Source organism: Ruditapes philippinarum, unplaced genomic scaffold, assembly GCF_026571515.1.
Source record: "Ruditapes philippinarum isolate M1 unplaced genomic scaffold, ASM2657151v2 ctg3642_1_1_1_1, whole genome shotgun sequence".
Lineage (NCBI taxonomy): Eukaryota > Metazoa > Mollusca > Bivalvia > Venerida > Veneridae > Ruditapes > Ruditapes philippinarum.
The window spans coordinates 1-14,038 of NW_026864130.1; the positions used below are offsets into that span (position 1 = coordinate 1).

Here is a 14,038-nt window from a genome sequence, read left to right on the forward strand (position 1 = left end):
TTTTTTAAAACTATAATACACAGATGCTCGTCGGCAAGGCGCTTAAAGCTATGAACTGTTTAATGAATAATACTAAGGACTTTGATTTTACCCCAAAGACAATGTTGAGTTTATTTGATTCATTTGTTTCCTCAATTTCAAGTTACTCTTCTAAAGTTCGGGGATTTACTAAAAAAGACATTGAAAGGATAAATTTTGCAAAAGAATTCTAAATGTAAAATTACGTCCAGTAGTGTAGCTATAAATGAAGATTTAGACGATATCCATTGTATGTAAACAGATGTGTTAATATTGTCAAATATTTTCTGAAGATCAAAAATACTAATGTATAATAAGTAAAATATATGAACTGTTATTAGAGGATTTGTATAAGAATAAGATTAACTGGGTTTCAAAAGTAAAGAAGTTATTATATGAACATGGCTTTGGATACGTGTTTGAAACACCGTTAACAGTAAATGTGAACCACTTTATATCTCTGTTCAGACAAAGACTGATTGATATGTTTTTGAAGTTTTATTCAACATTCCATTAGGCTAAAAAGCCCATGAGGATAAACATAGCACAAATATCTACATTCAACGAACAGTGCATGAATTTAACAAAAAGCAATGTGACACCCATACATTCCCAAAAAAGAATCTATATGGGAGGAGGTAACATATATAAACTTGTATTTAATTTAGATACATATAAAAGAAATGTAATTATATACATATAATGACTGCACTTATAAATCATTTTACATCTTTACATATTGCTCTGTAATATATATACATCATTATTTTCTCTACCCTACCTTACACGAAAATGAAATGCAAGGTAATGATATATATCCTTTCATAATACAGGTTGAAAAATAATTTTACCAATAAACATCTTCTAACCTTTAGAAAAATGCGAAAACAAAGGTTATAAGACAGAGGTAAATAATCTTACATGAATATTTTTTTACAAACATTAATTATATTCTACCATGTGTATATTAAATTCATTTTCTTTATTAGTTACTGAAAAATATTCATTTCTGAGTATGAAAGCCTTGTGAATAAATAACCCTAATTTCTGTACAACTTTTTTGTCTTCAGATTTTAACAATTCAATAAACTTTATCATATTTGGGCGTTTCCAGAACTTTTTATTAATATATTGTTTTCTTAGATTAATAAATAAGGGACGTTCCATGATAAAATGATACTCATCTTCCAGGGAATTACAAACACTACATTTTTCTTTCATTAAACTGGTGTTCTGATTGGCCTTGTCCACCTTCCTGCTTCTATATTTAATCTATGAGATGATACTCTTAATCTGGTCATTGATTGACAAAATTTGTTAACATTGAAAAATTCTAAATAAGGCTGAAATTGAAAACAGCTATGTTTCTATAAAATAAGGCTCTGCTTGATTCATTAATTCTACTATACCAGTTTTGTATAAATTGATCATTTATTTCTTTGTTTTACAAAATACAAAAATAAATCAATGTTGCCAACACTTTGCTGTAGCCAAGCATCAAAGAAACCAAGAGTACATAGTAATTCTTTTAATGATGAACACCAGTTTAATCTATTTGGAAAATTCTCATAATCATTCTTTAACATATGATAAACTCTATGAACATATTTTGTTTTCATGTGAATGAATAATTTTTATCCAAAATTTGATAATATTTAAAAAATGTGTACATTTTAAGCTTGTTCTACCTAATTCCCCGTATACAAAATCATTTTGTGTTGTTTTCTTTACCGCTAAGATTCTTTTACAAAACTGAAGGTGAATTCTTTCAATTGCCACATTATTAGTAAAACCACATACTTCGCTGCAGTAATTTAAAATAGGGGTAACAAGTTTGTCAAATAAATCCAATTTATGTTTAGGAGATATAAAAGTGAATTTATACAAATATCTATTTAATCTAAATATCGCTTTTTGTGCTTGACCTGCTAATGTATCTTGTGCTGTTGAAAGTGATCCACCACATGTAAACATTATACCTAAATACGAAAATTTATTTACAATTTCTACTTGCTCACCATCGAAATAGAACTCTAAATTTCTTGGTAAATTACCGCCCTTTTTGAAAATCATTACTTTAGTTTTTGAAACATTAACTTTCATCTTCCAAGTTTTACAATAATCATTTAGTAGATTCATACACTTTTGTAATTCTTCAGCTGAATTTGCAAATATAACAATGTCATCAGCATATAACAATAAAAATATCTTAAACATATTAACATCAATACCATTTTCTCCATTTTGCAGAAAAATGTCTTCTATATCATTTATAAATAATGAAAATAAAAAAGGAAATAAACATTCTCCCTGTCTAACGCCTAATGTACATGTGAATTCATCACTTAACTCATTTAAATATTTAACTCTTGACTTAACAGACTTATACATAGACATAATAATATCTTAAATTCTACCCTTATTTCCTAATTTAATCATTTTATACCATAAGTTATCTCTTGTAACATAATCAAAAGCTTTGCTAAAATCTACAAACAATGTATACAGTTTTTTACCTTGATTTAATACATGATTTATTAACCCACTCAAAACAAAAACATTATCAGTAGTACTCATATTAGAACGAAATCCAGCTTGGGCTTCGACATACACATTATATTTTTCCGCCCAACATTTTAGCCTGTTATTTAAAATACGAGTAAAGAGTTTACCCAAACAACTAAGTAATGTAACACCTCTATAATTATCTACATTATTAATACTGCCCTTTTTATGCAAAGGAATAATATAACCTTGAGACCATTTTTCTGGAAAATATCCTAATTCAAAAATTTTATTGAATAAAATAGATAACACGGGAACAAGTATTTCTTTACCAGCAATAAAAAATTCGTTTAAAATAAGATCCGGACCACCCGATCTATTATTTTTAAGTTGTTTTATTCCTAAATAAATTTCATCTATTGAAATGATGGCATTTAATTCTTCGAACATAATTTTAAACTCATTATCACAATATCTTTCATTAAAATATAAAATTTCTTCGTCAGGATTAAAAAATACATCATTTGGATTATTAACAGCTTTAAAATAACTCTCAAAAGACGATAATTGTATATTTGATCTTTTTATACCTGCAGACTCTTTCAACATAGACCAATAAAGACGTGCATTTTTAAATCTGTTATCTAAAAGCTTACATGTTTTCCCCTTATCATAATTGTATCTGTTCTTTCTCAAACATGATTTATATTCTTTTCTAGCAGTTACCATATTTTCTCTATTTTCATCCGAATGAAATAATCTATATTCATTAAGAGTATGTAAAAAATTATTTCTCTTTTCATAACACTCTTCATTAAACCATGGACTATCATTCTCACAATTATAAACAATCTCGTCCGACTGTGGTTTTAATTTCTTTTTTAAAATAGGTGATGCTACTTTATCTAATATATTTTCAAAATTAGTAAGACAATTATCAATACTATCATATGTACAACAATTTGAAATTTCATTTGACAACAAATCAATACTTTGTGATATTTCATTATCACTCAAACTATCAATAAATTCCATTTTCAAACTATTTTTCCATATGTATTTTGATTCAACAAAATTTGGTACTTGATTGTGTATTTTAACATTCTGTAATGTACAAATTCCATTTAATTTAAAGCAACATGATAAAATACAGTGATCCGATAAAATATTTGGATCATCAACTTTGAAAATGTCAATTAACGTAAACATTTCTTTCCTGCATAATACATAATCTATCAAACTGCAACCCCGATGATTAACAAATGTATATTTGCCTAAATTTAAATCTTCATCTATTCGACCATTTAAAATTCTTAAACCAGTCTGTCGGCAAAAATCTAATAATAGCCGTCCATTATTATTAACATGACCTTGAGACGACCGCGGCATTTCTGTATCCACTTTATAATCTTCTGGTAGCATAGTCATGTGATCGCATATGTCATGTGACACGTAGTCGGGAAGGGTAGATGTTCGCGAGTTAAAATCACCAAATAAGGCCAAATAGCAATCATTTTCACAGTTATTTTCTCCGTATACTACGGAATCTAATAATCGATCAAAAATACAGTTTTCAACTACCGATTGTCGGCTGCTGTCGTCGGGCAAAACGTAACATAACCCGACCAAAAGATCTTTTTCAATACATAGTTTTTCAGCAGAAATTTTGATCCATATAATATCATCTTGACTTGTAAATAACAACGTGTTTTCGGATACAAGATAGTCTTTTACATAAATGATAACACCCCGGAATTGCGTTTACATGTACTCTTAGTCAGAGTTCTGTTTAAAACGTAATGCTCAAACCCTTCCATATAAATATCTGAAAATTCATTTGTCCAAGTTTCTGTAAACATAATAATGTCATTTTCTTTAAAGATATTTATTAATAACTCTGATTTTAATTTATTTATTCTTTTTGTAACTAGACCTTGCACGTTTAAAAGTACACAGCGCAAGCGCACCTCCTCCAGTTCATCCTATAAATTTTTAGACACATGACCTTGCTCAGCTGACAATGGGTTTTCCACCTGTCTATTATTAGCATTGGTGGGTTTTTTACTTCTATTATTAGATACTCCTCTATATGGACTTGCTGACACTGATCTACGCATACTACGGTTGTTTGTACGAGAAACATGAGATACTCCTGATTGTTTTTCTGTATGTGTCGAGCCATTTTTGTGCACTGAATTCAAGGAAGTGTTTACAAATTGTGTATCGTTACTCAAATTGCTTGGATTATTTGTCTTTTGGTGTTTGTCAGTTGGGACTGAATTATCTTGTGATAAAACAGAAATAAGTATTTTATTTAAATATTGAGTTTCATTATTTAAATATTGAGTTTCATTATTAACAACAATTGCACTCGATATTAAATTTGCTGTATCATTCTCATTTGAAAAAGTATTAATGAGGCATGATTCGCTGGTATGTGTTGGAGCTGAGACAAAATGTCCGTTGCTGTTTTCTTGAGATAATGTAAAGCTTGAACTCGCACGGTCCCCAGTATTTGTGTTCGTATACGATTTGTGTTCTGTATTTACACCGTATATTTCTGTGTTATTTAATGTGTGAGGCTGCTGATGTGATTCATAGTGCCTCAACTCAGTACCTTGCTGTACAAATTGATTTGTGTCTTTGTGCACATGTGATTTTGGTACTGGAGCCTCTGCCATATTCTGTGGCGTGACGTTTTCAAATTGCGGATTGAAATGCTGCATATGTATAGGAGTGTGTGTCGGATTATCCTGAACCGGCTTGTCAGTGCTGACTTTACTTTGTCGAATGGGTTTCAAAAGTAAAGAAGTTATTATATGAACATGGCTTTGGATACGTGTTTGAAACACCGTTAACAGTAAATGTGAACCACTTTATATCTCTGTTCAGACAAAGATGAATTCCATATGATTTGTGTGTGTCCCTGCTACAGACTTATAAGAAAACGTTACATTGATAAATATTATTATGAAAGACCATCTATGTTTAAACTTACCCAGTTGTTGTCGACAAGAAATGAAAAAATGTTGAATAATTTAGTTTGTTTCCTAAATTGTGCATTAAGAATTAGACATAATCTTTTACAATAAATAATTAATAAATATATAATATAAATAAATGCTCAATTTATTGTCATGTACGTTAAGAATTTCATGTAAAATGATACTGATATATATTCTATACCTTCTTTTGTCATATGTACCACAGATAATGTCATTTTCAATATTGTATTATATCATTATATTGTTTGACTTTGACATAATAATGTATAATTATGTTATGGACGAGGAGCGAAATGCTCAAATAATCTAAAATAAAATTCATGTTCTGTTCTGTTCTGTTCTATAATTACACATATATCATAAACTTAAGATCCTTATCAAAAAATTAATTGGATATAATTATGCATATCCTTAAAGGGGTGTTTAAAGGGACTCCACTGAGGTTTTTTACATGATGGGACTGAAATTGTTTTCCAGATAAATGTATCATTCGATGTAGGTTTAGTCACCACTAATCTTTGTGCAAAATTTTGGGTCATTCGCGCACCTTTTTTTCCAGAATTTATTTTGAAATTGTAAAAAAAATGACTCAAAATGAAGTGTTTAAATGCTTTTCACTCAAATCTAAGAAAAGCTTAAAAATACTTTTTTCAATTATTTCAAATTATATTTCTTAACTATCTTTGCACATATTTCTGTTAAAAGTGCCCAACTTATTTATGTAAGAAATTCAAATATTATGTTTGTAGGCTATTAAACCTCAGTGAAGTCCCTTTAAGCAAACACAAATAGTGCCACTATGAATGGGATATTTGCAGGAAATAGGAGGTGGAGGGCAGGGGGACTAGATAATTTTTAGCTTAAGGGTTTTTACCCTGGAATGTATCAACAATTTTAGGGGAAAATGCAATAACTTAAAGGGGCATTACAAGGTGATTAATGAGTCAGTGTTAAATGAATCTTTTAGAAATTTATGAGATTTCATAAGAAACTAAGCTCTTATATAATATTGATAATTTACAAAACTTACCTGAACACAAAATGCTCAGAGGCAGGTTTTTGTGATGGCAATAGTCCATCATTACCAAATTCATTTTACTCTTTACTTCATAGAAATGTGATTTGCGATATTTATACATGTATTCATTCTCAGTTACTGTAACATAAAGTGTTACACTTACTTCATAATACTGGCATATATTTAGCAGTGTCAGTGCATTTACCTGTAACTGGACATTCTCTTACTTATAATTCATATTCACATTTTTATATTAAAATGACCCAAAACCCAACTGTTGTAAATATTAATCTTAATGATTTCTTAGACTGGGTTACTATAGATTTTCAGAAAATTAATCATACTGAATCTGGTTCAAAGGTCACAATTAGATTGAAATGGAAATTTATCACTGCTCAATATGTGTTATAGAGGTGTGACTTTTTACTCTCAATGATGACTATCAATGATAGACTGTGATGATTGAAAAAAAAACAAGGCAATTCCATTACTGGAAGTTTGGGATTTATTTATACTCCTTGTTTTTGACTTCCAAAGTGTAATGCTTTTCCTCTTTGCCAATATAATGTGACATCCTATGTCAGACATTTTCAATCTCTGACTTCCAAATTTTGGAACTTAATAGAAGCTCTGAAAAAAGATGCAACTTTGAACAGCTTCATATCTAGTGTGGGTGTCAGAGCCTTTTGATATAAAGCTTCATAAGTAATTAGGATGATTATTTTTCTACATGACCATAGAAATATTTAATTTTGTTTCAGTTTAATAGTTTAATTATGTTATAGATACCTTTTGTTTCAGCTGAAGTAAATGAAGTCCAAAGCCACCATTAAAAGTACACTGAAAGATATGTTTGTGGTCTGGGTTGTTTGAAAAACATGAATTTTAAGAGTGGGGAACTTTATTTTGGATAATTCAAAGGCATTCAGAATGCAGCTTATAAAATGCTATATATTCCATTGATAACAGGGTATGGTAAAGTTAGATAAATTTACAAGTGTTGAAAAAATGTTTTATGTTCTAAAGTGTTTTTGTGAACAGTTTAATAATAAGAACACATTTTCACATACCCTTAAATTATTAAAAAAATGTTGCAACAATTCTTGAAAAAATAGGACATATCAGATAAAACACTGCAAACATTGAACTGGCTAAACGATTATTCTACCAATCATGGTGATAGAATGCCTGATACAGCTAAAGTATTGTGTCCATACAAGACAGTGAAAAGTGATGTGTATTTAAAGTACCTGGCAGAAACAAGAACCATGTCTATTTTAAAAAGGGAATGAACACTCGTTCCCAATTCACGTACCAATTATGGCCAAATAACACTACAAAAAGGATGCCCTTTTTCCATTTTTGAGAAAGAAAACAACAAAGACAAGCAAAAAATCTATATGAATGTATTTGAATCTTTTATTTAAAAGTGATTTTATTGATATAACGCTGTGTTAAGCCAGCTTAACAAAAATCAAACACGATTTTAGCGTGACATAAGCAATCTTAGTATGAAGAAATGTTAAGCTGGCTTAACAAATAAATAAAAAGGCTATATACCACCAAATTTGTGAAAACAGTAAAGAATCAATAACTCAATTTACATTGAAAAACAAAAAATGTTATGCCGGCTTAACAATGTTTTATACAATAGACACACTTAATTTTATCAAATTTTAACACATTCCCATGCTTTTACAAAATTGAAATTCATTTCATTAGATTAAACGTATCAGATCAATTGTTATGCCGGCTTAACAAAATAAAAATTCATTTTCATTACATGATTGAAAATGTTATGCCGGCTTAACAATTTCTCATATCCAACTATTTGACTAAGAAAATTTCAAACTATCAAATAAATTGTTATGCCAGCTTAACAAAATTAAAAATTCATTTTCATTACATGAAGAAAAATGTAATGCCGGCTAAACAATTTCTCATATACAAGTATTTGACAAAGAAAATTTCAAACTATCAAATACATTGTTATGCCAGCTAACAAAATTAAAATTCACTTACATTACATGATGGAAAATGTTATGCCGGCTTAACAATTTCTCATATCTAAGTATTTGACAAAGAAAATTTCAAACTATCAGATCAATTGTTTTGCCGGCTTAACAAATTTGAAATTCACCTACTTTACGTGAAGAAAATGTTATGCCGGCTTAACATTTTCTCATATCCAAGTATTTGACAAAGAAAATTTTAAACTATCAAATACATTGTTATGCTAGCTTAACAAAATTAAAATTCACTTACATTACATGATGGAAAATGTTATGCCGGCTTAACAATTTCTCATATCTAAGTATTTGACAAAGAAAATTTCAAACTATCAGATCAATTGTTATGCCGGCTTAAAAAATTTGAAATTCACTTACATTACGTGAAGAGAAATGTTACGCCGGCTTATCAAATTCTCATATCTAAAGTATTTGACAAAGAAAATTTCAAACTCTCAAATACATTGTTATGCCAGCTTAACAAAATTAAAATTCACTTACATTACATGATTGAAAATGTTATGCCGGCTTAACAATTTCTCATATCCAACTATTTGACTAAGAAAATTTTAAACTATCAGATCAATTGTTATGCCGGCTTAACAAATTTGAGATTCACTTACATAACGTGAGGAGAAATGTTCTCATTTCCAAGTATTTGACAAAGAAAATTTCAAACTATCAAATAAATTGTTACGCCGGCTTAACAAATTTTTTAATTCACTTGCATTACATGAAGAAAAATGTTACACCGTGAGTGGCTAAACAATTTGCTATGAAATTGCTATGATAGCTTAACAAAATTAAAGTTCATTTTCATAAGATAAGAAAAAATGTTAACAAATTCGAAATTCACTTACATTACGTGAAGAAAAATGTTACGCCAGCTTAACAATTCTTAAAATCTAAGAAGAATTTAACACAAAATTTCAAACTATCAGTTAAACTGTTATGCCAGCTTAACAAACTTGAAATTCATTTTTATATTATAAGATGAAGAAAAATGTTACTCTGGCTTAACAATTTCTCAATTTACATACAATTATAGCACAAGATTTTAAATTATAAAATATGTTATGCCAATTGTAATTCGTTTTCATAAGATGAAGAAAAATGTTATGCTGGCTTAACAATTTCTCAATTTACATACAATTATAGCACAAGATTTCAAATTATAAAATATGTTATGCCAGCTTAACAAAATTGAAATAAAAATAATTATAATGCCGGCTTAATTTTTTTTTACATACTTCTTACATCTTAAAAGTATTATAGTTCAACATAAATCTAACAGAGAAATTGTTATGCTGGCTTAACAAAATTTAAATTAATTTTTTTACATGTAGAAAAATGCTATGCGGGGCTTAACAACTCATATCCAAGTAATATTCAAAGAAAATTTCAAACTGAAAAATATAATGTTCAAGAAAAAAATGTTATGCCGGCTTAACAATTTCTCAAATCTTATCAGAATTATTACTGTTCAACAATTATCCAACAGTTAAATTGTTTTGCCGACTTTACAAAATTAAAATTCAATTTGATCAGATGAAGAAATGTTATGCCGTCTTAACAATTTCTCACATCTTATAAGTATAACATTTCAACATTAATTTTACAGAAAAAAAGTTATGTGTCCCCTCTCATCATTTTATCTTTTTTGTGTTGTTGCAGTTGAAGGGCCTATATTCACAAAATACTGAAAAAGGTAAAAAGGTGTGTGACGAAATAAATTGTTATATATGTTTCTCATTCTCTCTCTCTCTCTCTCTCTTCAAGGTTTTGCTTCTAACAACCACAACCAAACAAAATAACGAAATGGCACAAATCAGACACCATAGTTAAGTGATCCTCAATTGGCAAAATGGCAGCTGACTTAAATGCAGTAAAGCTGTGGAGTTCCATTGTTGATTTGAATTGTCAACCATTGTTAATTTGAATTGTCATTTTTGTCTAAATGATTTGTTGAGTTGGGAAAACGTTTTGTAACATTTTGATATCAAAGTCAATGCAATATAATGACGCATACGTACTTAATCAGTTAAAAAAAAGTATATAGATCACATTTTAACAGAATTTGTCTGCCATTTTGAAAAACGGCCGAAGGATACAAGCCGCTTTAAATCGTGTTATTTATATTTATGGCGTTTGTTGATTAAAAACAATCATTGAATTGTGAATATTAAAATATATGACAAGTTATTAGACCTTTATTTTTAAGAATAAATGTGTACGGTAATGAATGACAAGTTTTAAATTTATAGCACCCTTTCGGGCAAAATTTTCGGGTAATTTGACCTAGTTTTCGGAGAAATTGGCCATTTTCAACTACAGCTTAAGATTAGTTCTAGCCAATTTAGAAATAAAACAATGGACAAGAAACAAAGTTTAACACCCTGACAAGTTTTAAAAGCATTTATTTTCATGAATTTAATACTTTTGAACCTTGCAGGTTTTTTCAAAATGCCCACGAAAGATGCAAAATTTGGCGTTTTAGCTCAATTTCACGCATATATTCTGGAGAATATAAATACTGTCAGAATATTCAAATACATGCACCGATATAATTGTTCTATGCTGAAGATTTATACCAATTTTCACAGCGCTTTGTTTGTAAATAAAGTTACAGGAAAGTTTTAAAAAAACATGTGTAAACCGTGGTAAAATTACGCCCGTGTGATTATTACGCGACACCGGCTTAGCAAAATCTGATAAAAAAATAACACAAACAAGTTAAAGTTAAGTTAAAGAGTTATAACAAGAGGGCCATGATGGCCCTGAAATCCCTCACCTGTATATAGGTCCCTGGGTTAGGGCCAATTTTAACCCAAGGGCTTTTATGTGAACAAACTTGGTAGACACCCATTGGAAGATGTTTCATGATAAATATCTAAGCTCTAGCTCTTTAGGGTCTTTAAAAGAAGATTTTTTAAGTTTTCACTATACACATATAGGAGTATGACACCTCCCCCTCCAGACAGGGCCAATTTGACCCTAGGGCTTTTATTTGAACAAGCTTGGTAGACACTCATTAGAAGATATTTCATATTAATTATCTAAACTGTAGCTCTTTGGGTTTTTTTAAAATAAGATTTATTAAGTTTTTACTATACACATACAAGGAAAATCGATGATCCTTGGGGCGGGGCCAATTTTAACCCCAGGGCCCGTATTTGAACAACCTTGGTAGACACCCATTAGAAGATGTTTCATGCTAAATATTTTAGCTCTAGCTCTTTGGGTAATTCAAAAGAAGACTTTTGAAGTATTTACTTTATACATAAATGGAAAACAATGATCCTCTGGCGCGGGGCCAAATTTGACACCAGGGCTTTTATTTGAACAAACTTGGTAGTCACTAACTAGATGATGTTAGTGATTAATATCTAAGCTCTAGCTATTTGGATTTTTTAAAGGAAGATATTTAAAGATTTTTTAATTTTTTTCTTTCGGTTGCCATGGCAACCAGAGTTCTTCATGGAATTAAATTCTTCTAACAATTTTTGAAGTTGACTACAAAAGGAACATTCCTGTGAAGTTAAGGTGAAACTGGCTAAGAGGTTAATGAGGAGATGTCATTTAAAGTAAAAGTTTAAGGAAGGACGCCGGATGAAATGCGATCAAAAAAGCTCACCATGTCACTTTGAGACAGGTGAGCTAAAAAGTATATCAAAGTCAAACAGCTACCAATTTCAATCAGAAATGCACAATTTGAATCATTTGAATTAAATTTGTTAAGCTTGATCAGAAATTTATGAAATGAAATATAATATCATTTGTCTCATATTTTGTAATTAAACAAAAATGATTTGAAAATTTCAAACTGTCAGATCACTAATTTGTTAGGCTCTACAATAACCAACAAAATTGATTATTGAACATTTATTAAGTATTTAAATGTAAATTATCAAAGCAAGTTTAAGCAACTTAAATGTTGCCAAAGGATACAGAAATTTAATTGATTACACATGAGCCATACAAAATTCATAAAAATAAACAATAATAGAAACACAATACAATTTTTAAAAATATCTATCAAATCCAAATATGTCTTTAAACATCATCAGAGATTGGAGTCAAAACAAATCTGTAAAATGGCTACCTCTTCTCTTGTCAATCATGACCTATAATTGAAACAAAGACAAATAAATTAGTAAAATAGTGTGCCTTGTGTGATGATTAAGCAATACAAAATGTCTGTTAAAATGTTTGAATAATAATCAACAGCTTTCGCATTACAAAAAGAGTATCTGTTATTCAGGATAAAAACTTCTTTACCTCACTCAGGATAAAAACTTTGATAAGAGTATTTTGAACCTCAGAGTAAAACTTTTTTAAAGAGTATTTTGAACATCAAAATAAGAGTGGTTCAGAACCCTAATTTTGTATCTTTACACATCTTTACAATACAGACAGGGAAATATCAATAACTATTTATTAAATATCAACGGTTTTTGGAAGTCAATGCCTGCTATTAATTTCAATGGTAGATTCACTCATTGCTATAGCTTTAGTTCATGTAGATTTAGAGAATAGTTTTTTACTATATACATATAAGGAAAATCTATGTTCGCTGGGGCGGGACCAATTTTGACCCGAGGGCCATCATTTGATTTTGTGTGTATAGGTCCACTTGACAATGTTTCATACCAAATATCTACATGTAAGATAAAACCTCTATAATATAATAGCAGAAGATTTTTTGTTTGTTTTTACTATATAAAGGAAAATCAATGATCCCCTGAGGCGGGGCCAATTTTAATCAAATGGCTGAAATTTGAACAATATTTGTAGACTTCTACATAGCCAATATCTAAGCTAAAACCTCTATAGTATAATCAAGACGTTTTTTAGTGTTTTTGCTGACCCTCAAGCAGATTTAGACATTCACTTTTTTTATTTATATAAGTATTTTCATAATATATTTAGTCATCATAAATTTATTGATAAAAATTTAAAATCTTATTAGTTTTCTTAGTTGGTATGAATGCAAAACTTTATTTCATCTGTTTAAAGGGAGATAATTAAGCCAGAATAAAATGCACTGTAATGCATATATATATATATATAACCCTGTGTAAAAGTGACCCCAGATGGCCATTTTTATCCAAGATTCATCAATTACATAACTTTAGTGGAGGATCCACAAGGCAATTCTACATGCCAAACTATCTAAACTCTGGACATTTGTGTATAAATTTGTGTATTTTCCTATATAAGTCTATCTTTGAGCACAAAAGTGCTCAGGTAAGCTAAAAATGTATGGCCAAAGTACTTACACTGATCCTTTCCATCAATAATCAATGTCATTATATGCATCTGGATTCTTTCTACTTCATCACTTTCCCTCAGTACCTCATTTGAACCTAATAGGAAATCAATATTTCATTACTAAATAAAACATTAAATAAAAGTTATATTGTTTTCTTACTTAAGGAAAATAAACTTATACAGTTTCAGTTACTACACACGTATGAATAAAA

At 29.4% G+C, this 14,038-nt stretch overlaps 1 protein-coding gene across 1 annotated transcript in view; it reads right to left on the reverse strand.

Moving 5' to 3' along the window:
* Positions 1-7,947: 7,947 nt before the first annotated feature.
* The window catches only part of LOC132724513 (uncharacterized), a 79,007-nt gene continuing 72,916 nt past the window's right edge, over positions 7,948-14,038 (reverse strand). The window contains exons 26-27 of the mRNA XM_060709380.1: positions 13,835-13,921; positions 7,948-12,679 (exon numbers count right to left, since the gene is read on the reverse strand). The gene's annotated coding sequence lies outside the window, so the exon portion shown is untranslated. The remainder of the gene's footprint in view (positions 12,680-13,834; positions 13,922-14,038) is intronic.